At 37.3% G+C, this 9,377-nt stretch overlaps 1 non-coding gene across 1 annotated transcript; it reads right to left on the bottom strand.

Moving 5' to 3' along the window:
* Positions 1 to 1,532: 1,532 nt before the first annotated feature.
* On the bottom strand, positions 1,533 to 1,688 carry LOC140497957 (U1 spliceosomal RNA). The gene has a single exon (XR_011964954.1). It is a non-coding gene; the product is annotated as a U1 spliceosomal RNA (small nuclear RNA).
* Positions 1,689 to 9,377: the final 7,689 nt, after the last annotated feature.

Below are 9,377 nucleotides of genomic sequence, written 5' to 3'. Positions count from 1 at the left end.
ATGGCTGAACAAATTACAATATATGATTGTAAGGGAATAATGGCATGAGATATAACAAAAAGGATAGATTCAGGGAAAGCTAAGAAGACTCGTATCAACTGACATAGAGTGAAATGAGCAGAACCAGGAGAACGATTTGTGTGACACCAACAACCTTGAAGAATATGAGCATTCTGATCCATTTAAGAGGTGGTGGATTCAAGACCTAGAAGAAGACATACAGTTTGGAGCATGGACAAAGTAGGGATTAGTTTTGCTTCACTATGCCTATTTTTACAAGGATTGTTTTTCTATTTTTCTTCAAAATTAGTAATTAGTCAGGAGGAAGGGAAAAATAAATAAATGCTAATTGAAAAATAAAATAAAATAAAATGGAAAAAAATCAATTCTAAGCGGCCACTTGATAGAGAAGCACCTTAAATATCACCTGCCTCACAGGGTTGTTAGGAAAGTGTTTTGTAAATATCAAAATTGTCTAGAAATGTTATTATTAATATTCATAATATTAAGATAAGTTCTTGAAATATAAAAAAGCTATAGAGTATAGAAACTGGCCTATGATTTCAGTAACATAAGGAATTCCCAGGTAAGGGAACTCCATCTACCAAGGCATGTGGGCACCTTCTCTGCAACTTATTGCCTTAGATTAGAGCTGTCTAAAGGACAAAGAGGTTAAATTACTTCCCCATGGTCATGTAATCAGCATATGTGAAAAGTGGTTGAATCCAAATCCTCATGGTTCCAAGACCAGCTCTCTATCCCAGGAGCCTGGAAGAGAAGCATTCGGAGACTTTAATCCAGTATTTTGCCCACTCTTGCGTGAACCCATACTATTTTTCAATGACTTGTCCTATAAGAGCTGTTTTTCACCTTCATTTCTCCAAAAGGTTAGACACCTGCTGCAGAGTTCACTTCCTGCCCACAGAGTTTGTATATAAAATAGGGTCATACAAAACCAAGTTTTGAATACTTTTTCTCACTTCCTTGTAGACTACATAAGAGTTAGACTTTGTGCATCAGAATTCCTATGGAAACGTACAAATGACTCAAAGAAAAGAGTTTATGGGGGAGGGGAGAATAATACATTGTCAAAATGCTACAAAAGTCTTCAGGGGCTAAGAAGTCTTTGTCTCTGTGGGAGTTCTGTCAGAAGACAAGCACCACAAGAAGTGTTAGATTCATTCACAACTCCCACCCAAGGTCAACCTGATATATATCACTTTTCATTTTTTCCAGTCTGAGTCTTAATTGTATTCTCTTCAACCATGACCAGGTCAACGTGTGCCTCACCAGGCACAATAAAACATAACTGTGTTGTTGTCTACATGACATTTTTTTTAAAGATGGAATCTTAGCAGCACTGCTGTCACAAGGAACAAAATGATATATGTAGTTTTCTGATTCTCTATTTTTGTTTCTCTAAGGCATAGGAAGACATGGCATAAATATTCTTTTAGAAATGTAAATGTTCTTACTGTTATTGAAAATGTCAACATGTTTTGGTAAGGTCTAAAAACTAGATTTTTTTTTCCCTGAGGAGAGCACAAACACAGTCCCCAACTACCATAACTTATTCAGTCAAGTTTCCCACTTTGGTGGAAATCTCAGGGGTTGACCTATCAGGAGTGCAATGGATAAAGCCTACCCTGAGGAAACCACCTTTGTGATCACCCCTGCCAGGTAAGTATTGTATTTTAAGGGAAAAGATAAATATTTAGAGCCAGTGTTTTTGATAAAGGTCTCATTTCTAAAATATATAGAGAGCTGAGTCAAATTTATAAGCATTTAAGTCATTCCCCAGTTGATAAATGGTCAAAGGATATGAACAGGCACTTTGAAGATGAAGAAATTAAAACTCTCTATAGTCATATAAAAAAAGCTCTAAATCACTATTCATTAGAGAAATGCAAATTAAAACAACACTGAAGTACTTCCTTACACTATCAAATTGGCTAATATGACAGAAGAAGACAATGATAAATGTTGGAGAAGATGTGGGGAAATTGGGACACTGATGCATTGTTGAGGGAGTTGTGAACTGATTCAACAATTCTGGAGAACAATTTGGAAGTATGCCCAAAGGGCTATAAAACTGTGTTCCAGCAATACCAATACTAGGTCTTTATCCCTCAAAAAAACACCCACATGTACAAAAATTTTTATAGCAGCTCTTTTTGTAATGGCAAAAAATTGGATATTGAAGGGATGTTCATGAATTGGGGAATGACTGAACATGTTGTGGTATATGAATGGACAGGTATGCTATATTGCTATAAGAAATGAGAGGTGAGCAGATTTCAGAAAAACCTGTAAATACTTACATGAACTGATGCCAAGTGAAATGAGCAGAATGGAAACATTGTACACAGTAACAGCAACATTGTGAGATGATGAATTATGATAGACTTAGCTCTTCTCAGCAATACAATGTTCTAAGACAATTCCAAAAGATTCATGGTGGAAAATGCTATCCACATCCACAGAAAAAACCATGGAGTCTAATTGCAGATCAAAGCATACTACTTTCACTTTTTTTCTTTCTTTTGGTTTTTTCTTTTTATTCTGATTCTTCTCTCACAACATGACTAATGCAGCAATATGTTTAACAAGATTGTACATGTATAACCTGTTTCGGATTATTTACTGTCTTGAGAAAAGAGGTGGGGAGGGAAGGAGAAAAATTTGGAACTCAAAATCTTATAAAAATGAATGCATGAATGTTGAAAACTATCTTTACATGATCTTTTACATAGAAAAAAATGAAATACTATGAAGTAGAGGAGTGGAAGATAAAAATATATATTCACCTTACAAGTTTTTTAGTAACAGAACTCTATTTGTTAGGAAATGCTCCTGTGTACATACTCATATACTCAAATAGATCTATAATCTCACTGAAGTGAATATTCCCTCCAATAATACAGATTACAACTCATTCTTTCCCGAATAGCCTATGTGACTTCTGCATACTTTCCCAGAAGTTTGCTGGGAGGGATCAACCCAGTTGGAATTTCCTGTCCTCAACAAAAACTCATGTCATGGAGAGTTTAATACCAAAACTCTGTGTGTGATAGTTTACTGTGTGCTATGAGCACTGAAGGAAGCAACCTGAGAACATGAAATATACTCAAAGGAGTCAGGGTATGAACCAAGATATAAGTTGCTTATTTTAAATTTTAATATTTACTTTTATCTCTTGGGTTCAATTAAACTTGGCCAGCTAGGAGTTATTAAAAAAAGAAAATAATAAAGTCATTTCCCATCAAGTTTGGATTTATTTTACTAAGGTTGGGGGAGCAGCCCAGGTATTTTCAGACTTGAATACCCTCTTGTGGCCAGTGGAAATACTTCAGGCTATGTTCAAAAGTATCTGTACCAAGTGAGTGTGCCTTGAGAGACTGGAGACCCTGCCTGATAGCTCAAATAAGCTGACAGTTAACTCAAAGCTAAGTCAAACTCTTGGCTAGATAATTAACCCAGTGACAGCTTTCTTCCTGAATGGACGAGGAAACCATGCAACATGTATGTCACACATTTGGTCTAATCTAACTGTTTTTACAGACTTTACTTTCTTTAATAATATTGCTATCTCCTCTCTCTCTCTCTCTCTCTCTCTCTCTCTCTCTCTCTCTCTCTCTCTCTCTCTCTCTCTCTCTCTCTCCCTCCCTCCCTCCCTCCTTCTTTCCTTCTTTCTCTCATCATGTTTATTATGGAAATCTTTTCTGTTTGTTGTCCTTCCAATTTCATCCTTAAAGTGCCCTTAGGATGACTTGGCTTAGCTGGATCTCTGATTCAATTTTCTTTAAACTAGTTTTACCCTCCATTGTTTCTCTCAGTGATGGAGTGAGGCAATAATGTTCAATAATCTTCCATCATCATTCTCTGCAGTATTTTAACATCAAGTTTATATTCTAAATGTGGGTTGCATTTGGCCACCATATCTCTTTGATGGCAAATAAGGCAAGTGATGGCAGACTACAGAACTTTTTAGGTTCTTGTGTCTCCTTTTCATGAAACATTGAATTCATGAAGCATCAATTAAACAGATGACTTCTGTTTAAAATTATCGTTGTCCATGTTCATTCCCTTTCTTCTGTCCATATTCAATTTTTCATCATCCATACATAAGAATAATGTTGTTTGCATTTCATGCCATATCTTTTTCTCATTTTTAAGGTTTGTACTTTTTTATCTTTATTCTAAATCTGTGGTTTGAGTACACACTGACAGTTGATTTAAGAATGACTTTCACATTGGTAACAAGTAATTTCCTGTTAAAATATAATCTTTCGATTTTTTTCATGACATTCTTCAGTGCTCAGCAGTCAGCTTCTTCAGATTCTTTTCTTGAAGAGAGTATTTGTGATATATATGCATGAGGCTTCTGTATTATCTACAAGTATTTAAGTCTTGTTCCTTATTTTTGTGCCATATTTCATAGGCAGCCAAGGTGCTACAGTGGATGTAGTGTTGGAGTCAGGAAGACCTGAGTTCAAATCTTGCCTTAGACACTTACTAACTGTAACCTTTGACAAGGCCCTTAATTTCTTTCTGCTTCAGTTTTCTTATCTATAACATGGAGATGATAATAATGACACCTACCTCCCAAGGTAGTTGTTGAGGATAAAATGATATGTTATTTGTAAAGTTGTTTGCAAACTTTGAAGTATTATTTAAATATTGGCTATTATTATTTTATATTTTTCAACAAATTTTTTGCCCTTCTCACCTTTTCATTGAAATTGCTGATTATCAAAGGATACAATAATTTAATTAGGAGTTTCTTATAGAATTCCTTATAGATTCTCTCCATCATCTTCCACAACAAATGTTGGTAAATAAATTATAATTATTTTCATGGTAGTCTTTTGACAAATACTTATAATAACCACTGCAACATGAAATAACCAAGTTTCTCATGAAATTATGTTTCTTGTTACTTTTGGACATATGATTAAAATCACTTCTGTCAACTTTTAAAATTTGGTCTTCCAAGGATAACCTGTAGGTCATTCTTCTATGTAACTGAAATTTTCTTCTTTTGATCTCATTCAGAGTGAAAACATCAAGATTCTTACGCTTTTGTTCCTCCAATAGTATATCTATGTGTTTATCATTGTAATGCTAATGAGATTAAAGATCTTCCCCACCCATTAATGGGTCTGCCCATTAAGGGAAGCTTGATGAGGGAAGGCCTACACCTTTTATTAATTTCTAATGCACTGGTTCTCAAGGATTGTGATGCCTTCTGGCTCTGAAAAGTGTATAAATACTCTAAGGTGAGGTTTTATTTTGGGGCTTACTCATTGAAAGTGTTTGGCCAGATGTGACTCTGGGAAGCTGTTAAGAAGTCCCCCAGCTTTGAAAACCCAGATGTTGGTGCTTCTCTCTCTGGTAACTATGTATGTATGTACTGGACAGACAGTTGGATCTGTCTGTTGATCTGTGATGTATGTATTGCTTATGGTCAGATAGTCAGAAGCCCTGTCTGTTGATTATTATTTCTTTATATTTTCTCTGAAGTTCAGGCTGCTAACTTTTCCCCTTGAACTAAGTAAATGATACATGTGCTTGATTAAAGTGATTGTTGACCCCTCAGAAGTTCCTTTACTTTTAGAAATGCAGATCTAAGAACCTGTACAACAGGCCCTTCTGGATATGCTGGGGTGCTTGCTTTTACAGTCATTTGATATAGAACTTAATAAGATCTACAAACAATAAAGAATTCTATAACCTATGTGTATATCATACTTAAAGATACTAAGACATAAAACTCTCCCATCATTTATCCTAAATAGAAATATATCCATATTGCTATTTCTCTGAGTAATGTATAGGGGCTGTTGTCCTTCCCTCATGAAAAGGACCAAAATGACATCACTCTGTTGAAGTCAAGCTACAGCATTTCCAACTGTAGCTGATCAGACCAATATAAGCTCAGAATGTTCTGCCACAGGTCAGGCACAAATAGCCCACACGACCATGTGGAGAGAAGATGTCTCTAAATTTGTGCATTTCATGTTTCTTTTAAGCTACTGCAATTCTACTTCACTCATAGAGTGGTCCCTTCTTTGAAGAGAGTAGGCCATGCTGGACACTTTTGTGCCAGCGTCTCCCCTGTCTTCCATATCAGAAATTGATTCCAAAGTTCTTCAGAGAGACCTTGAGAGTGTCCTTGTATTACTCCTTCTGACTTTCATGTGAACACTTTCCTTGAGCGAGTTCTCCATAAAATAGTCTTTTAGGCAAATATATGTTTGGCACCAGAGATATGTGTCTGGCCCATAGGAGTTGTGCTCTTTGCAGCAGAGTTTGAATGATTGTCAGTTCAGCTCAAGAAAGAACCACAGCATCTAGTACCTTGTCTTGTGGGTGATCTTCAGAATTGTCATAAGACAATTCAAATGGAAGTGATTCAGTTTCCTGGCATGGCCATGGTGTACTGTCCAGACTTTATAGGAAATCAGCTCAGCACAACATCTTCGGTTTGGTAGGCAGCCAAATATCTCTTCTCTCCCACTCTTTCTTTCAGAGCCTCCCAAACATCGAGCTATCCCTGGCAATGCATGTATCAATTTCACCATCTATGGGGACATCCCTGGAAAGTATATACTTTCAGGATAAGTAAACTTATTCACATTGCAGAATGTCTCCGTTTTCTGTAACTGATGATTCCATGGATAAATGGTGTGGTGATAGCTGTAGCACAAGCAGCAGACAATCGATCCATACTTTGTTGCCTCTCAATCTCACAGCCTGCATTGAGTGCACAATCATCTGCAAATAAAAAATCACACACCGACTCTCTACTTTAGTCTTGGCTTGTAGCCTTTTCAAGTTAAATAACTTATAAACAGTATGGTAGCTGACCCTGATGCTGTTTTCATCCTAGTTGAAGGCATCTGATAATATTTCAGAAAACATTATGCTAAAAAGACTGGGAGCAAGTACATAGCCTTGCTTCATTCCATTGGAAAGTATGAGAGCATCATTCAGAAACTGATGGTGTAATACTGATGAACTTCTCTGGGCAACCACACTTTGATATAATTTTCCAAAAGCCCTCACATCTGACAGTATCAAAGGCCTTCTGCTGTTGGCATTTCTCCTGGAGTTGTCTAACAGCAAACACCCAATGAACTATTCCTTGGCCGTTTCTGAAGCCACTCTGGTTCTCAGATAGACCATCTTTCAGGAGAAGGATCAGAATATTAAGGAGAATCTTGCCAGTAATGACTAAGAGAGAGAACCTCCTGTGATTGTCACAGGATAATCTATTTCTTTTTACAAATACAGATCAGCAACTAGCAATACTCAGAAAAGGGCATTCTTTCCCTGGCAATTTCCTCCTGAGTTTAAGAGTTCCTCAGTTAGGTGCTGCCTTACTCATATGGACTTTGCGCATTGCTTGTACAGCACAGGTCTGAAGTGAATGTGAAATACCTGTTCAGCAGTCCCACAAAGGATATCTACCTTCTAGAAGAGTATAATGAATACAAGAAGTCTCTGGAGTGTTTTATATTTTCTGTTTTTGTTCATGTAGGCTTTTGTATCCTTTGTATCTTATGCATTTTTTGTAGTGAAGGAAATAATAGTTATCCTGTACCTGATCCCCACATTGTACAAGAAGTATTTTTTCTAGAGGAAATCTTAATACCCCTATTTTAGAGGAGACCCTAGGCATGAGCCATATTTAAACTTTGTTTTAGAGATGTCATTTCATTTTACAACAGAGTGAGAACAGAATAAAAGAAAGAACTTGACTTCCTAGAAATCAGGGGCTTCAAGATGGCCCTAGTCTAGAGAGTCTTGTTAGATTACACAAAGACATAAATGAAATAGCTGCTACCCTTAATAAGCTTACTTTCTTTTTGGGAGGAGGGTTGGGATATAAGTGCACATAAAAGTACGTGCAAAATAAGTAGAAAAAATTTCAAGGTAATTTTGGTAGGGAGGGATATCAGGGATAGCTGAGGGAATCAGGGAAGGTCTCATACTATTGTCCACCTCTTTTACTGTTGTACACCTCATGTTGGAGGGCGTGTAAGAGCTGAACTTTGATTCTAAGAGGAAGCAGTGAGAAAGAAGTGCATTTCACACCTGTGCAAAGTGCCAGAGCTAGGTGATAGAGGCAGGACCAAACTATATGAAAATGAATCATGTATAATATAAGTGAGGGACTTTGTGACTCCCTCCTCTTCCAAATGAATGGATGTACTCACAGAATTTAGTCACAGATGATGAAGTTTTAAGGAGATAGCATGGTGTTTGTTGTCAGTTGTGGTCAAGATCAGACAAAGTAAGAATACCTCTGTGATTTAGAAGGCAGCAACGGCTGAGCTAAAAAATGAGTCATCTCCCTGGGTCCTTTATGTAGTTAAGTCCTAGAGGGTCAGAAGCAGTGAAGACTCAGGAGCAGTTTGTGGAAGGTAGGGGGCTAAGGGAGATAGGAGAAGATTCTTCTCTTTTTTTCCACATTGGCTATGGCTTCTAGCCATGACTTGTCTTAAGAGAGACACTCCATTCAGCACTTAGAGATTTCCTGAGGTCAACAGAATTTAAGAAACAATTGAAGGAGTGGAGACATACTCTAGACCAATGTAAATAAAGTCACTTGAAGGAGGAAACAACTTCCAGGAATGGATCCCTGGCAGCAAAGGAGAGAGCTAGATATAGACTCAAGAGAGAGCTAGACCTGGACTTTGAAAGTAGAGTTATGAAGAGGAGCCAACCCTGGGAACCCAGCTTAGCAACCCACCCAACGGAGATGCTATATCCAAGAAGAGTTCATGAGGACTACAAGAGAAAAAGAATTTCCCAGCCTGACATGCCAGAAATTATAAGTTACATTTGCTGCACATGTATCCTAAATGTGTATCTCACCACCATTATGCTCTAACTTTGAGTCCACTCCTTCCGAGAATGCTGTGGGAGAAGGTGACTTAGGTTAAAGAAGCAAATGTTTTATAGCTACGGTTTTAATTATGCCATCTTAGCAAATGCCTTTGCTAAGAGCTAATTTGTCTACTGGTGGGGAGTGGTCATAGACAAGGTACCCCTACAACTTCAAGACAGCAGCCCCCTAAAGAGTGCTACCCAGACTACAAGTACAAATACAAATTGTGGGAGTAACCTAGAAGGAGAACTGCAATAAAAACGTTGGAAAGATAGATTGGAACTAGATTATAAGGGGGTTTAAGTACCAAGCACAGGTAGCAGAAAAATCTAAAACAACTCAGTTTTGTCTGCATTTCCTCTGTCTTGTCCCTGCCCCTGTTTTTATTGCAACCCTTACCCGGTCTGGTTTTCCTTACTGCTGAAATAACAAGAATAGTCCTATTTATTCTAAATAGATAAGATGAAAAAGACCTTTTCCT

The sequence above is a fragment of the Notamacropus eugenii genome, chromosome 3 (genome assembly GCF_028372415.1).
Source record: "Notamacropus eugenii isolate mMacEug1 chromosome 3, mMacEug1.pri_v2, whole genome shotgun sequence".
Lineage (NCBI taxonomy): Eukaryota > Metazoa > Chordata > Mammalia > Diprotodontia > Macropodidae > Notamacropus > Notamacropus eugenii.
The sequence above is the reverse complement of the archived record's forward strand: the minus strand, read 5'-3'. Positions and strand labels throughout refer to the sequence as shown.